Source organism: Muntiacus reevesi, unplaced genomic scaffold (assembly GCF_963930625.1).
Source record: "Muntiacus reevesi unplaced genomic scaffold, mMunRee1.1 SCAFFOLD_155, whole genome shotgun sequence".
NCBI lineage: Eukaryota > Metazoa > Chordata > Mammalia > Artiodactyla > Cervidae > Muntiacus > Muntiacus reevesi.
The window spans coordinates 189,498-206,196 of NW_027077963.1; the positions used below are offsets into that span (position 1 = coordinate 189,498).

The window sequence follows — 16,699 nt, forward strand, 5'->3', positions numbered from 1 at the left end:
GCTTGGTGCTCTCCAGTGGGAGATAGAGGCACCAGGATAGGTGGTGGACTGAGCCTCGGGCAAGGCCTGGGGTGACCAGACAGAGACAGGCATCGCCTCTGCTCTGGGCAACTCCCTGGCACTTACTCAGGTGCCAGGCTACAGGTGGCAAGGCTGTGACCGGGCAGGATAATGGGTGGCCAGCCTTCATTCCTTCGTGCGTCCAGTCCCAGGGTGGGTGCTGGGGATCCCTGGTTCTGAGGCCCAGCTGCAGGCAAGACGGAGCAAGGATGATTTCCCACCTCTTCTAAGGCCATCTGGAGAAGTGAGGATTGCCCGCCCCAGGCTCGAACCTCCTGGTTCAGAAACCTGCTAGAAACCCCATTGCAAGCCAGTTGGCTTCTTGCTGTATGTACTTCTGTAAAACAGAGTCAATAACTGCAGAAACCATCCTGGTAGGCGGAGGGTCAGGCTTCCCAGGTGGCCCTAGTGGTAAAGAACCCACTCACCAATGCAAGAGGCATGAGAAATGGGAGTTCGATCCTTTTGTCAGGAAGATCCTCTGGAGGAGGGCATGACAGCCCACTCTAGTATTCCGGCCTGGAGAATCCAATGAACAGAGGAGCCTGGAAGTCTACAGTCCATAGGATTGGATAGAATCGGACACGACTGCAGTGACTTGGCACGCACGCACAAGAGGTGGGTGAGAGCCCAGCGCCAGCCACTGCTCAGCACTCTTAGGCCAGCTGAGTTTGTTCCTTCAGACCGGCTCGCTATGCCCAGAGCAGTGTCCCCAGTGATCCCTCCCTCCTTCCTGCAGGGTGCAGGTGGAGCAGATGGCCAGGGAGCGAGATAAGGCGAGACAAGACCCAGAGAAAGCTGAGCAGAGGAACCTGGAGTTTGTGAAAGAGACAGACGACCTCCATTCCACCCTGGAACATCTCACGGAGGAGAAGGTCAGGTAGGTCTTGCCGGGGTCCTGGCCCAGGGCGGATGGTGGACACAGGTTGCTGCCAGCTGAGGCCCTGCTGTCTCACCTGAGCCCACAGCAGGAAGCCCGCAGACAAAGCATCACCCATGCAGTGGGCTGAGTGGACCCCCGCAGAGTCAGCCCGGGTGGTGGCAGGCAGCCTGATTGCACATGGCCTTCCCCTGCGGCCAGTGCTGCCCTCCCAGCATGCCCACAAGACAACGGTGACTGATTTCAGGCCATAAGGCAGGGAGCTGAGAATGGATTTGCATTGGTCTCAGCCTAGTTGACCTGTTTCTCCTGACCACCCCGAAGGGACTCGGTGAAGTTCTTTCTGCATTGGAGAACCAGAGACTCGTTATCTCCATCCAAGAATCTGGTTGGGGGAAACAAGGCCTCGAGGGCCACGTAGGTTTTTGGGTTTTGATCCATGAGTAACACAGTATCAGCGGTACACTTTTAGAAATAGCGTTGCTGTTGTATTAGGTTACTCTAACAGAAATGTATTAAGGGAGACATGTTCGTTGTAGAAAACTTAGAAAATACACACACAAGGAAAAATAAAAACAAACATTTCATGTCCACAGATGTTAGCACTCCTAACATTTTTCCTGAGTCCTTCGCTTCTTCCTGTCCACGTGGTTGCTTTCAGAGAGGACTCGTTGCTGTGATGTTGCATATGTTTTCTGAGCACCTGTCATGTGGCCCTGGCGTATGTTACTGCACCTTTCCCCTTTCAAGAGGGAAGTGATAGGATCAAGTTTGTAAAACTCGCCCCAAGATCTGCAGGCTGTTAGGTTAATCACACTCATCAAACTGTTTCCCTGAGTGACAGCTGCCCTTGCGCCCCAAAGCTCTGCAGTGAGTCTGAGGGAGGCCGAGCCAATCATTTCTGGTTTCGGACCACAACCAATTGATTGTGGACCCAGCCAGGCTCTGCCGAAATAAGAGTTTCCACTCATCTTCAGCCTAGATATACTGGGTTGGAGAATCTTGTTAAGCAAATGTTTTAGTGATGTTGTTGTTCAATCAGTCATGTCCAAGTCTTTGTGACCCCATGGACTGCAGCACACAAGGCTTCTCTGTCCTCTACCATTTCCTGGAGTTTGGTCAAACTCATGTCCATTGAGTCAGTGATGCCATCCAACCATCTTGTCCTCTGTCATCCCCTTCTCCTCCTGCCTTCCGTCTTTCCCAGCATCAGGGTCTTTTCCAGTGAGTTGGCTCTTGGCATCAGGTGGCCAAAGTGTTGGAGCTTCAGATTCAGCATCAGTCCTTGCAATGAATATTCAGGACTGATTTCCTTTAGGATGGACTGGTTGCATCTCCTTGCTGTCCAAGGGACTCTCACGCATCTCTCCTCCAACACCACAGTTCAAAGGCATCAGTTCTTTGGCACTCAGCTTTCTTCATGGTCCAGCTCTCGCATCCTTGCATGACTAGTGGAAAAACCGTAGTTTGACTAGATGGACCTTTGTCAGCAAAGTGATGTCTCTGGTTCTAATATGCGGTCTAAGTTGGTCATAGCTTTTCTTACAAAGATCAAGCATCATTTAACTTCATGGCTGCATCCACCATCTGCAGTGATTTTGGAGCCAAAGAAAAGAAAGTCTGTCACTCTTTCCGTTGTTGCCCTCTCTGTTTGCCATGAAGTGATGGGACCGGATGCCATGGTATTAGTTTTCTGAATGTTGAGTTTTAAGCCAGCTTTTTCATTATTCTCTTTCACTTTCATCAAGAGGTTCTTTAGATCCTTTTTCCTTTCTGCCATAAAGGTTGTGTCATCCGCATATCTGAGGTTATTGATATTTTTCCCGGCAATCTTGACTCCATCTCGTGCTTCATCCAGCCTGGCATTTCACATGATGTACTCTTGATATAAGTTAAAGAAGCAGAGTGACAATATATAGTGTTGACATACTCCTTTCCCAATTTCAAACCAGTCTAATTGTTTCATATCTAGTTCTCTCTTTTGCTTCTTGAAACCTGCATACAGTTTTCACAGGAGGCAGGTAAGCTGACTTGGTATTCCTATCTCTCTAAGAACTTTGCACAGTTTGATGTGGTCTCCACAGTCAGAGGATTTAGTATAGTCAATGAAGCAGAAGTATATGTTTTCTGTGGAATTCTCTAGCCACCCAGTGGATGTTGGCAATTTGATCTCTAGGTCCTCTGCCTTTTCTAAATCCCGCTTGTACATCTGGAAGTTCTCGGTTCATATACTGTTGAAGCCTAGCTTGAATGATTTTGAGCATTACTTTGCTAGCGTGTGAAATGAATGCAGTTGTGTGGTAGTTCGAACATTCTTTGGGATTGAAACACAGGGAAATAGAATTTGTCAGTACTTCCACTTTTTCTCCTTCTATTTGCCATGAAGTGATGGGACCGGATGCTGCGATCTTAGGTTTTTGAATGTTGAGTTTCAAGCCAAGTTTTCACTCTCCTCTTTCACCCTCATCAAGAGGCTCTTTAGCTCCTCTTTGCTTTCTCCCATTAGAGTGGTATCATCTGTATAGCTGAGGTTGTTGATATTTGTCCTGGTATTTTGCGTGATATACTCTACTTATATCAGGAGGCAGGTCAGGTGGTCTGATATTCCCATCTCTTGAAAAATTTTCCAGTTTATTGTGATCCACATAGTCAAAGACTTTTACCATAGTCAATGAAGCAGAAGTAGATGTTTTTCTGGAATTCTCTTGCTTTTTTGATGATCCAGTGGATGTTGGCAATTTGACCTCTAGGCCCTCTGGCTTTTCTAAATCCAGTTTGGACATCTGGAAGTTCTTAGTAGATGAACTGTTGAAGGCTAGCTTGAAGGATTTTGAGCATTACCTTGCTAACATGTGGAATATGTGCAACTGTGCAATAGTGTGAACATTCTTTGGCATTGCCCTCCTTTGGGATTAAAATGAAAGTCGACCTTTTCCAGGCCTGTGGCCATTTCCAATTTTCTGGCATATTCAGTGGAGCGCTTTAACAGCATCATCTTTTAGGATTTTAAAAAGCTCAGCTCCACTAGGTTTAGTGATAAACTAAGGTTTGGCACTGTTTTCCCTACTGATAGGAATGGTTGTTGCAAAAGATCACCTAACCAGGGAACAAACCCACGTCCCCTGCAGGGAAAGCACTCAGTCCTAACCGCTGCACCGCCAGGAAGGTCCCAGAGACCCTTCCTCTTAAGCCTCATGTCCTCCCAAATCTCCCCTACCCCTTATGAGCATACTCGCCCAACCTCTTGTGGTTTCAGGTGTTAAAAGCTCTCTGTATTTTCTCCATTTCTCAGTTTCACTGCACTTTTTTCCCCCTGAGTCCCTTCTGTGTGTCCAGTGATGGAAGGTGGTGCCAGGCATAAGAAGTTGGGAAAGGACTCCTGCTCCTTGTTGCTCCCGAAGCAGTTCGGGTCTAATGTTGGTTCCCCGTCCTGGACGTCAGGACCCGCTCTGCTGGGGCCTGAACTGTTCCCCGGGTGCTGGCTCCATGCCCTGCTCCTGGGCCTGGTGGCCGCAGTGGCTGGAGGAAGTGTCTGGCTCTGCCCACAGGACCTGCAGGACCACAGCGATGAGCTGCAGGCTGCCCTGCAGGGCCTGCAGGCAGAGACGGCCCCGAGTCGGCACAGCCACCTGCCCCTGGGACACGGCCCGGCAGGTAGGCGCCGGGTGCTTGGAGGTGGTGCGTCTGTTGGGAGGTGGTGGGTCACGTGCTCCTGCCCCAGGGATGGGGTGGTGGGCCTGCCCGCTGCGCAGGGGTCACAAGTCCTACGGACCATTTGTGTGGGAGAAGGGTCCTATCTGAGGCCAGGGGTTAGGGCGTCCCAGAGCCCCAAGAGAGAGGGAGGAGGATGAAGGTCCTACTGCTTGGACAGAGTAAGTGGCGAAGGTTCTGATGAACTTACTGTGACCTCAGGGCAGGCATGTCCCCTGTGAGCCTCCTAAGGTAGGGGGGATGGAAGGAGATGCCCCTGGGGAGGGTCATCTGGGGAGGGGAGCAGAGAACGGGCTGGGGGTGATGGGGGGACGGCCTGGGATGGCTCTGACAAGGGCAGCCCACGTCAGCTGTCCTCGGGGCCTCCGAGGGAAGCGGGGTGGGTCTTCTGTGTACCTGGCCTCTGAGGGAGACCCTCACCTGCACCTGCAGCCGTGGACTCTGCTGAGCCCCGAGCCACAGCCCTGCTCCTCAGCCAGGGGTGGTTGGCGTGTGGCTGCTGTGATCTCATTCCTCGATGAGTGTCAGCGGCCCATGTGGCCACAGGGAAGGGGGCGATGGTCTTTATCCCTCGACGGGCCTGAGCTGCGAGTGTGTGGCCCTTATTGAGATCCAGGAGCTGCGCCCCGGGTGCGGTGGCTGGAAGGCTCTGAGTCGTAGCACCGGAGGGAGCCCTGAGCTTCATGTTGGGGCCGAAGCAGCCACAGCGCTCTCGTGGCTGGAGCCGTGTCTCTTCCCCTCGCACCCATCCAGGCTCAGGGGGTCTATCAGCCCCTTCTAAGTAGGAGGGGCGGTCAGGACAGCAGCACTGTGGTGCAGAGGTCACATGGGTGGTGGAGGCCCGGCTGGCTATGTATCCAACCAGGGCCACTCCTGACCCAGGTGGCAGCTTGCTGTTTTCAGGGCGATAGGATGCTCTTTCCTCACATGTTTATCCCAAGTTCTCTAGGCCGGATGTTCTCGAGTCTGCCACTCTTTTTCATGGAAAGCAATTTGGGAATTGAAAGGAGCAGGCGAGAAGTCAGGATGTGTCTGCTCCCTTCACTTTCTAGCCCATCAACCAGCATGGATGAAACCCCAGCAGCGGCCAAACTCACATTCTAAATCAAGCCTTGAGTGTGCCCCCTACCATGCATGGCGTGGGGGTCACCTGGGCCCAGGAGGGCTGGCCACGCTGTGGGTCCAAAATCACTGCAGATGGTGACTACAGCCATGAAATTAAAAGATGCTTGATCCCATGGTGTCCTGGGCAGAACATCAATGGACATGTCCTCTTATTTCCAGGCACCATCACGTTCGTGAGTGATTCTGCCCCAGTGAGTACAGAAACAGAGATCATGTTGAAGCAGCTGAAGGAGCATTAGTAAGAACTCAGGATCCAGCTGGAGACCCAGGTGAGGGGACTGAGGGAGGCCACAGAGGTTGGGTAACTTCCTGCTGTTGAGACGTGTCTGTGCACACATGTGCCCATAGTGAACGTGTTCAGGGCGACCGAGGTTTGCAGGGAATGAGCGTGACCTTGACTTTCTGACTCCACTCTCTTCGGAAGGAGACGGGACAGAAGGAACAGAGTCCCTGCCCGTGTCCGGAGGCTGGTGCAGAGGCCAGAACTGCCTGTTTGCCCTGCACTGGGAAGTCACAGCCCCTGGCTCTGTTGCAGCTGTAGCAGATTCTGGGAGCAGGATCTTAGTTCCTGGGATTTCCCTGCGCCAGGGGCTCCCCAGGTGGCGCTAGTGGAGAAGACAAGATATGTTGCCAAGACAGGAGACATAAAAGATGCAGGTTCGATCCCTGAGTCGGGAAGATCCCCTGGAGGCGAGCGTGGCAACCACTCCAGCCTTCTTCCCTGGAGAATCCCATGGACAAAGGAGCCTGGTGGGCTACAGTCCACAGGGTCACACAGAGTTGGACACGACTGAAGTGACTTAGCATGCAGGGGCTCCTAGGCCTCCCTGGCCAAGCCTATCTTCTCAGGTGAATGTGTGTCTCTTGCTCTGTTACTCGATTGTGGGGGGTTTGTGGAGGGATGGTACCCATGGCTCGTCAGGGTTCACCATGGCCACGGGGCGGTCCTGCCCCTGGGTTCCTGCTGTGGCCTTGCCTTCCAGGCCTCGTGGAGGTGTTGTTCCCTCCTACCTTCCTCCTGCAGCTGCTTGCCGGGCCGCCAGCCTCCCTTCCGCACCTGCAGGGCCTCCCGCCAAGGCTGCAGCGGAGGTTACAGGAAGTGACGGAAGCAGGCGGCCACACAAGCCGTAGGGGGCCTTTCACAGACCCCGGCGCCCTGTTGAAGCTGGGCCACCCGCTGTTTTGGTGCTGCTCCGGCAGCCTTGACTCATCCAGTGATTGGTGTCTGGGGGCCCCGGTCGACATCACTCCTCCTCTTTCTTGAGGTTAGTGACCACGAGAGGGAGATGGAGGTGATGACAAGGGCCTTTGCAGAGGAGAGGAGGCAGCTGGAGCAGGGCTTCCAGCTCGAGGTTGGCGTGCTTCAGGGTCAGAAGGCCAAGCTGGCGACCTGCACGCGGAGTCACAGGAGGTCATCTGAGGCCTTGGGGAGCAGCTGCAGAGGAGGGCGGTGCTGGAGAGGGGCCACGCATGGCAGGTGGGCCGGGAGACGGTGCTTCAGCGACTCAGGCCTGGGGATCTCACGTCCAGGGTTCGTTGCCAAGAACCCGGATCTGAAATTGAATTTGAGCAGATTGGTCAGAGTCACAAGTACTCGTTACCCGAGTGGTGAGCCCTGAAAGAACAGGTTATTTTACAAAGGTACTGACTCTACTTTCTGCCGCAGTGTGTGCATTGCCTGAGAGATCTTAGTTCCCTCACCAGGGATCCAGCTTGTGCCCTTGTGGTGGATGCAGGGCGTTTTCACCACTGGACAGCCAGGCAAGTCCCAAGGAGTCTGACTTTAAAAAATGCAGTCTCCCTCATCTGTCATCTCGTGGCTCCTGGGGAGGTGGATAAAAGGCCTAAGTGCTCCCAAATAGCGGGAAAGGCCTTTAGAGTTAGTGGTGTTCTTGAAAGAAACAGATTTGTGAGCAAAGGAGAGGAAAGGTTTGCTTGGAGAATTTTAGCATGATCTTCTGTGCTAGAGAAGGGCCCACACGCCCATCCTCTGGGCCCCACCAGGAAGCTGGGCGTGGAGAGGCCTGAGGGGAGGCTAGAGGTGGGGAGGCATCTGTGAGCGGGTGATGGGAGCACTCAGGTGTGCAGCCTGGCCCTCCTCCCCGGCCCCCCTGGTGCTCAGGCCGGCACCCACTCCCTCTCAGGAGCCCAGGACTCTAGAAGGGCTTTTCCAGGAGCGTCACAGCAGCACACAGGAGATGACCCGGGTGACTGCAGGCAGGCACAGCTGTGTTGTGGTTGGGGCTCCATGCACTGTCTTTTGGCCCCGTGAGCGCCCACACAGCACTCCCGCAAGCTCCCCGCGTCCTGTGGAGACAGGCTTCGTGAGGTGTTGTGTCCCTTGTCTGGGCAGAGGACACTGGCCCACCACACATGCAGGTGTGGCCAGGTGAGGCACCAGCTCCTGCCTGCGTGCTGACCATCGCACGTTGCTTCACCGGTAAACAGATCACGTGGGATTTATAATAAGCCAAGGAATAAATGTCAGAGCACCTCCAAGCTTGAGAAAGGAAATACTAGCATGGCCAGTAGCCCCAGGCTCTGTTCCCAGGCCCCCCCATTTCTCCCCAAGGCATCTGGACTGTTTATCACCCTCTAGACCTGCTCTAGGCCTCTGCCTCAGACTCAGGGGTCCCCCAACGACGTGGAGCCTTGGTCGTGGTGGGCTGACTTTTGAATTCCCTGCTCCATGAAGCGGAGGTGGTGCTGGGCCTCACGAGTGGCACGGAGCCTCAGGTGAACGTCTGGACCCACTGTTACTGTTGCGGCTGCGATCAAAGGCTGGTCTCGGGCCCAGTGGACCTGTGAGTCCACATCAGGCCCCAGGCACACTCGGGGGCCTTCAGTGTGGGAGCAGCCCAGCGGCCACACACCCTCTCTGCCGTCTGTCTCGGGCACTTCCTGGGGACAGGCACAAGAGCCCAGTGCTGTCCTAGTGCTTCACACCGTGCCCCCCCCCCGGGCCCAGTGGGCTGTGCTGGTCCTCTTTGCTTCTCCTGACTCACGGCTCGCCTTGGCTTGTTGACCCCACAGCTAACGTCTCGGTTCCCATCTCAGTGGTCTCTGGATCATTGGACGGGGTTTCCTGGGCACCAGCCACGTGCTGTCACAGCTGAGGCTGCAGCCGGGACTGAGACAGGTGTTTGCAGCTTTCAGCCCCAGGGGGTGGGTGGAGAAGACTCCATTCTCTGACATCTGTACCCCTTGTTACAGGCCTGTTCAGATCTTATGTTTCCTCCTGGGTCTGTCCTGGTAGATTGCTTCAAGGCGTTTGGACATGGTGGTTTTTCAAAACTCCAGACCAGGCATTTTACTGAATGGTTCTCAGCTTGGATGCCTGGTTAGATGCTTTCTTTAGGGACCATCTTCTTCACTCTATTGTGTGGTCTTTCGTGAAAGTGTCTTTGGAGGACATTGCCTCAGTTTTTGTGTATCTGAAAATGTCTCAGATTCTCTCCCATTTCTGAAGGCCGGTCTTCCTAGGAGCACAGACCTTGATGCGCAGTTGAAGGCTGCCCTCTGCCCTCTGCCCTGGGCAGGCTGCTCTGAGTGAGCATCCATTTTCCATTGCTGTGGTGATGAGTTACCAGGAAGTCAGAGGCTTAAAGCATCACAACTTAGGATTTCACGGTGTTCGAGGCTGGAAATCAGAAGTGGGTGTGACTGGGCGGGAATCTCGGTGTTGGCAGCTGCCTTCCTTTCTTGGAAGCTCGGGAGGAAACCTGCAGACCTCCCATTTTTGATCCACACCTTCCTCCTCCAAGGCTAGCAGTGACTGGTTGCTCACTGTCAACAGCCAAGCTATTGACATCGATGCACTCCGTAGGTCTTACTTCCCCAGTTTTGGGGGGGGCTTCTTTTTCTTGGGGGAGTGTTTCATTGCCCCACGGCTCGTGGCACCTCAGTTCCCCAACCAGGGATGGAACCCCAGTGTCCTGCCTCGCAAGGCAGATTCTTAACCACCCGGAAAGGCCACATGCTTCCACAGCTTTACTTCTGTACTCATGTGGGTGTCAGGTCTACATGGTTTTATTCCCTGTGCAGGTTCATGTCTCCACAACCACAGCTGCAACTCCACAAGGTCCTTCATATTGTTTATTCACAACTACGTCTGCCACCTGTCTTCCTGCCCACGTACCCCAGCTTCAACCCCTCAAAACCACTAACTGTCCTTCATTTCCAAAATTGTGTCTTTATACATGTGACACAAAAGGAATCATACAGAATGAGATCTTTGGGATTTCCTTTCCTCACATAGCATTATTCCCTGCCGTGTGTCCACAGTTTCTTTCTTCCTGTCGCTGCATGGTATTCCAAGGCGTTAATGTCCCATAGCTTGTCTTCAGTTCATTTGCTCAGTCGTGTCTGACTCTTTGCAACCCCGTGGACTGCAGCACGTCAGGCTTCCCTGTCCATCATCAACTCCCACAGCTTGTTGAAACTCATGTCCATTGAGTCAGTGATGCCCTCCAACCATCTCATCCTCTGTCATCCCCTCCTCCTGCCTTCAATCTTTCGCAGCATCAGGGTCTTTTCCAGTGAGTCAGTTCTTCACATCAGGCAGCCAAACTATTGGAGCTTCAGCTTCAGCATCAGTCCCTCCAATGAACACCCAGGACTGATCTCCTTTGGGATGAACTGGTTGGATCTCTTTGCAGTCCTAGGGTCTCTCAAGAGTCTTCTCCAGCACCACAGTTCAAAAGCATCAATTCTTCAGCGCTCAACTTTCTTTATGGTACAACTCTCACATCCATCATGACCACTGGAAAAACCATAGCTTTGACTACACAGACCTTTGTACACTTTTTAATATGCTGTCTAGGTTGGCCTAGATATATGGATATATATATAGGCCAGTATAGCTTTCCTTCCAAGGAGCAAGCGTCTTTTAATTTCATGGCTGCAGTCACCATCTGCAGTGATTTTGGAGCCCAAGAAAATAAAGTCTGTCACTGTTTCCATTGTTTCCCCATCTATTTGCCATGAAGTGATAGGACTGAATGCCATGATCTTAGTTTTTTGAATGTTGAGTTTTAAGCCAACTTTTTCACTCTCCTGTTTCTCTTTCATCAGGAGGCTCTTCAGTTCCTCTTTGCTTTCTGCCATGGGGGTGGTGTCATCTGCATATCTGAGGTTATTAATATTTGTCCCGTCAGTCTTGATTCCAGCTTGTGATTCATCCAGCCCAGCATTTCACGTGATGTACTCTGCATATAAGTTAAATAATCAGGGTGACAGTATACAACCTTGACGTACTCCTTTCCCAATTTAGAACCAACTTGTCCTAATACTCCCCTTTGAAAGGATGGCTGGGCTGATTCCAGTTTTGGGCTGTCACAGAAGCTGCAATGAACATTCCTAGGCAGGTGTTTGTGTGGATGTAGGTTTTCATTTCACAGGATAAATGCCCAGGAGAGCAATTACTGATCTGTACCGCAGTTGCATGTCTAATTTTATATGAAATTGCCTAGCCGTTATCCAGAGCAGCTACTAACAGTTTATGTTCCGCCAGCAGTGTATGCTAGGTTTAGTTGCCCCACATCCCTGTCCACACTGGGTGTTGTCACTGTTATTTTAGCCACTCCAGTAGGTGAGTGACCCTGAGTCAGAACAGCTAGAGCGGCCCTAGTTGGTTATCCCCTTCCCCTCGCTGATTCCGGCCTGGTAGAGAAGGAGGTTTCCCTTGAGGGCAGAGAGCAGAACGCTCTGTGCACTTCAGAAGAGTCGAGGTCTAGTCTGCTCAGGCTCCGTACAGAATGTCACAAGCAGGCGGCTTCAACTACAGGAGTTTGTTTCCCAAGGTTCTCAAGGCCAAGATCAAGGCGGGGCTGGCTTGGTTCCCATGAGGCCCTTCCACGCTTGTGGGCAGCCCCCTCTCACTGTGTCTCCTTATAAAGTCACTGTCCCGTTGGGCTGGGACCCCACCCTGTGAGCACATTTACCCTTAATGACCTGTTAGCAGCCTTGTCTCCAGACAGTGGTGACTTTGTGGGCCCGGTTCTACCCACAGCAGCCACTCTGTTTAGGCCTCCAGCCTTTGACTCCTGGTGAGTTGTGACGCTCTTCGCCTGTTTTTCTTTCCGGTTTTGAGAACATTGGTTTACCCTGTGACTTCAGCTCTGTAATGGATCTCGGAAGACTTGTTGACTCTCAGTGACTCCGCTTTTTCTTTGTTCTTGTTGGGAGGGTGGGGGTGACGACTTCCAAGCTCTTTCCAGGCCGGGGCAGAAACGGTGTTTTGTTTCTCACGTGGGTTTCTGCACGTTCACTGTCAGAACTTAGAAGCGTAGTAGATTTTCACCGGCCGACCGGTGTCCTTGCTGAGTTCCCACTCACTCTGGGAGTGCTTTTGTCGCCTCTGGTTTCTCAGACACCTGCTGTACCCTGGAGAGACCTGCAGTTCCCATCTGCGTCTTCCCACCGCTGCCTGCCTCTCCCCGAGCCTGGGTGATAAGGTGGGAACACCTGCCCTGGGGCGACAGTGATGCCCTTGCCTAGCTGTGCATGAACCCTGCTCCGAGCGCCGAGGGATTCAGACCCTCAGCCTCCTGACCAATTGCTAGGAGAAAAGCAGAGGAGCAAAACATGGTTTGTGTGAAGCTCCGTCTCAGGAGCGAGAGCTCTACATTTAGAGGGAGGCTGCTCTACGCGGCTGATATGGGTCCCGTTATGGAAGGAATTCAACCCAGCGAAGAACCCAGGAGGTAAACAGGACAAAATAGCTTGATCCTCCCAGGATCTGGCCTGAGGTCACTGGGAGGGCTACAGGCAGACCTTCCAGGCTCTCAGGGTGCAGAAGCCCCTGAATGGAGTTTGTGTTAGTCGCTCAGTCCTATCCGATTCTTTGTGACCGCATGGACCTTAGCCTGCCATGCTGCTCTGTCTGTGGGATTCTCCAGGGAAAATTACTGGAGTGGGTTGCCATGCCCTCCTCCAGGGGATCTTCCCAACTCAGGGATCAAATCCACGTATCCTGTGTCTCCTGCATTGCAGGCAGATTCTTTACCGTCTGAACTACTAGGAAATGGAGTGTGGGCATCAGATAAATGGACTCTTCAGAATTCGTGAGCTTTCCTGAACACGCTCTTACCTTGTGGGGTGGCCTACCAGGTAGAGATGCAGTTTTCTGTGTCTGGTGGTGACCCTGAAGGTCTGGGCAGTCAGCCCACAACTGCTGTGCCTTTTCCCCGGCAGCGGTATGGAGCCACCCAGAGGCTGTTGCTGGCCCGTTCCCAGCTCACGCAGTGGGTGCAGCAGCTGCAGGAGGAGATGGCACAGCGCGTGCCTGCAGGCCGCGTGGCCGAGCTGCAGCAGCTGCTGGAAGGGGAGCAGCGGGCGGCTTGGCGGCTCTAGGAGGAGGCACAGGTGAGTGGGGCAGGGCTGGGGGGCCAGCTGGGGGTGACGGGGAGGGTGAGTAGGATCTCTGGTGACTTAGCCACAAGCTGCCCAGGTGCCAACGGGAGGACGGCCCGACAGCCCTCCCGCCAAGTGGGATGCTTATGGAAGCCACGGTACCAAGCTTCTGTGGGAAACTGGTGGGTCTTGAGCGACTGACCCTGAAGTCCCCCAGCCTGTTTTCTTGGCTGAGTGTGTCTGCAGTCAGCCACACATGTGACCTGCTTCCAGGTCTGAAACGTGGTGATAGAAGGGCCCCAGCAGACAGATGGGCAGGGATAGCTCTTCAGGAGTGCACGCAGGTGCAGAGGTCCTGAGGTGGGCTATGCTTGGCGTGTTCAAAAGCAGCAAGGAGTAGGGGGCTGGTTGGACATGAGATCAGCACAGTGACTTCACGGACTTGGGGAGCCCTGCTGTGTGCCAGCCTCTCATGGAGAAACAGAGCTGCTGCCTTAAGAGGGCAGCAGAAGAGTGGCTCAGAGCGTGCACTGCAGGGGACTGGATCCTGGCTCCACCACCTGAGCCGAGTGATTTAACTGAGTGATTGATTTGGCCCTCTGTGCTTCGATTTCTTTGAACCTCTGGAGGCAGTGGTTCCCACCTCAGAGCAGTCTCTGAGGCATCAGTGAGGGAGCACCTCAAAGTGTGAGCCTGGGAAGCACATTTGGGTCCTCAAAGTTCATGGGTCAGTGGGAGGGTGAGGAGGGGCAGAGGACCAGGTGCCTTCCCGAGGAAGGAATCTGTGCAAGATGGGAACGGTGGGTAAAATCTGCCAGTTGTAAAACACAAATTCTAACGAAGAACAGCCTTATAGCATTATGCAGACACGTTGTGCTGGAGAGACATTTAAGCTAGGACGGATTATTGACAAAGGAAATTTAGTCAGAGATCCACTAGAAAGGCTACCATGTTTGGGGAAACTCACCTTTGAGTCATCTAGGATTAAGATCCTAGGACAAGGAGTCTCTTCTCTGCTCACACTACAGTGAGAAATGCAGCTTTGTGGCTTCTGAGACATTTCTAACCATCCGTTCCTATGGATGAAAGGTTAGGCAGATGCTCAGATTGTGTGCACTTCAGCTGATTTCAATTCTAAGGCAAATAAGCCTGAGATGACTGTTTTTAAAGTGAACCGTGTTGATCTCTAACCTCCTCTCGTTCAGGAAGCACGTGAAAAACAGCTGGAAGCAACAGAAGAGCAGGTGGAGGAGGTGGAGATGACTTGGAAGAACATGGAAGTGCTCCTCCATGAGAAAGTGGGTGAGCTGAAGGAGCAGGTGAGTGATGGACGCCTCGTTTGGGCGACCGGGTAGCTGATGAGGGAGACAGGACCCAAGAGAACCCTGTGTCCCGCGGAAGTGCTGAGGAGGGGAGAGTAGGGCAGGGAGAGAGGGGAGCGAGAGGCCTTGCTGTCCTATGAGGTCTGCTTGGTGCTCCGGGAAGTGAAATGTGAGCATCTGTGGAAATACTTCTCTACACAGGGACCAAATGTGGTTTATCTGGAGCGCCCTGGACCGCGGGTCCCCAGTTCTAGTCTCTCTCTGCAGGCTGCCCGCTCCAGACCCCCACTCCCCATCTGTGTAGCTCCTGTTCTGCCGGCACCGCCGCCCTCCAACCTCGACTGTCCCTAGGTCCTCACTTTCCTTCCCAGCCGTCAGGCTCTTGGTGACCCCGCTACCCCCCAGTCACCTTTGGCAAAACTTCAACCCCAGGTAAATCTTGAGGCTCCTACATACCTGGGCTACATCCTCAGAGTAGATAGCAGCTTCTCTGGTGTCCTCGAGATTCTGCAGGACCTGGGCCCCTCCCCTCGGGCCCTTGGCCAGCCGACTTGGCAGCTCTGCCTTCCTCACGGGCCTCCTGGCCGTTCTTATCACCCCCGCATGTGCCGGCCTCTACCCGGGAGGTTTACCCAGGCAGCCTCCCCCACCTCCCCCATGCCCCTCTCAGGGCTGTCTGTTCACCTCAGGCTCAGCCGTGTGTCCCCCGCCTGGGTTCTCTGTGAACACGCCCGCTGACCCTGCGTGCCCTGCTGGCTCCTCCCGTTAGAACACGTGCCTGTGGGAGCAGGGCCGCGGCCGGGCAGCACTTGGCCCGCAGAGCTGCTCAGTAGCTAGTTGAGTGAGTGAACTCAGCGCGGACTTTCAAAGCCCAAAGCTGGGAGCCCTGCGTCTTTGCATCTTGAGCGTGTATCCTGTGTCCCCGTCGCTGGAGCCCCTGTCGGTGTCGTGTGGGTGGCACCAAGGAGCCTCGGCGCGTCCTGCTGACACGGTGGGCCTGCAGAGCCCGCTGACATAAACCAAACAGTTTGGGTGCTCCTGACAATTTCCTTGTTGTCTTTTGGAGGTCTCCAGATTTGGGTCTTCTTGTCTTCATTTCGTGGTAACCCAGTTTGTACAAAGGTGGCTTAAATGTTCTCTACCACATAGTTTGTCATTTTCCTCTCTCATGCCAGGATCACAAAACCTGTCATTACATCCAACATGTCCCTGATTTGTAAGGTTCCCCAAGCTAGCCTGAACGCGTGTGGAGGAATAGGAAGGGAGAGCTGGTGGCGTGGCATGCCTGCGTGAGACGTGCCGTACACTGCGGCTCTCTCCCCTCTCCCGTTTGGAAAGAGCCCACGATCTGATCTGCTGCTCAAGGAGCTCTATGTGGAAAATGCCCACCTGACAAAAGCGCTTCAAGTCACTGAAGAGAAGCAACGAGGCGCCGAGAAAAAGTCCCGATTCTTGGAAGGAAAAGTTAGAGCTCTCAGCAAACTCCTCAGCAAGATTGCTACAGCTTCCCTCGCTGTGTAGACTGCTTTTCTTCCTGGAGTTCATTGAAAGAACGTCTTTTAAAGTAAACCAGTGTGACACTGTAACTTATTGTGGCTCGTTGGCTGTATACCCCTCAATAGATGAGGATTGTGATTCTGTTTACCCCACAAGCATTTAATGAAGGTCTGTGTGCCAAATGCCTGGGAAACACGTTGGAAAAGACTACTTTTTTTTTTTTTAGTGGTCCTTGGGTAACTTCCAGAGTTAAATTCCTAATTTTGCTACTGAAAAAGAAACCAGATTATGGGGTTCTCAGCAAGGAAGATGGTAAAATAAAGCAATTTTCATCTTGCACTTCTGACCTTGGCTACAGAGATTGAAATGCAAAGTCAGGGCTGTGTAGTTTTACCATGGCACTGTTAGTGCTATGGGTTTAGTCACTGACATTCTCGATGGTGGGTCGAAGTAGACAGTCCAGAAACTCTACACTTTCTGTGACTTTCAACTAGCGATAAGGGATAGTGGAAGGAAGCCTTTTTGTCAGGGCCTGTTCCACCGCGAGGGAGGTCTAGACAGTGGTGGTGTTTTAGGGCTGTGGACTCAGGGAGGATGGTATTGTATCCCTTGTGAATGCAATCTTTTCCTCACTGAAATGTCATCACACTCTAAAATGTATTATATGTTTAAAAAAAACAGGAAAAAAGTATAGTTTTCTATTCAAGATATACATAAATTATGGTCATTTGGTTGATCAAAATTAACTACT

The 16,699-nt window shown here is 52.9% G+C and overlaps 1 long non-coding RNA gene across 1 annotated transcript; it reads left to right on the plus strand.

The window, feature by feature from the left end:
* The first annotated feature begins 569 nt into the window (after window positions 1–569).
* On the plus strand, window positions 570–14,453 carry LOC136155287 (uncharacterized). The gene is made up of 6 exons (XR_010660759.1): window positions 570–678; window positions 800–940; window positions 4,489–4,594; window positions 5,936–6,045; window positions 12,971–13,141; window positions 14,335–14,453. It is a non-coding gene; the product is annotated as an uncharacterized lncRNA (long non-coding RNA).
* The last annotated feature ends 2,246 nt before the right edge of the window (window positions 14,454–16,699 follow it).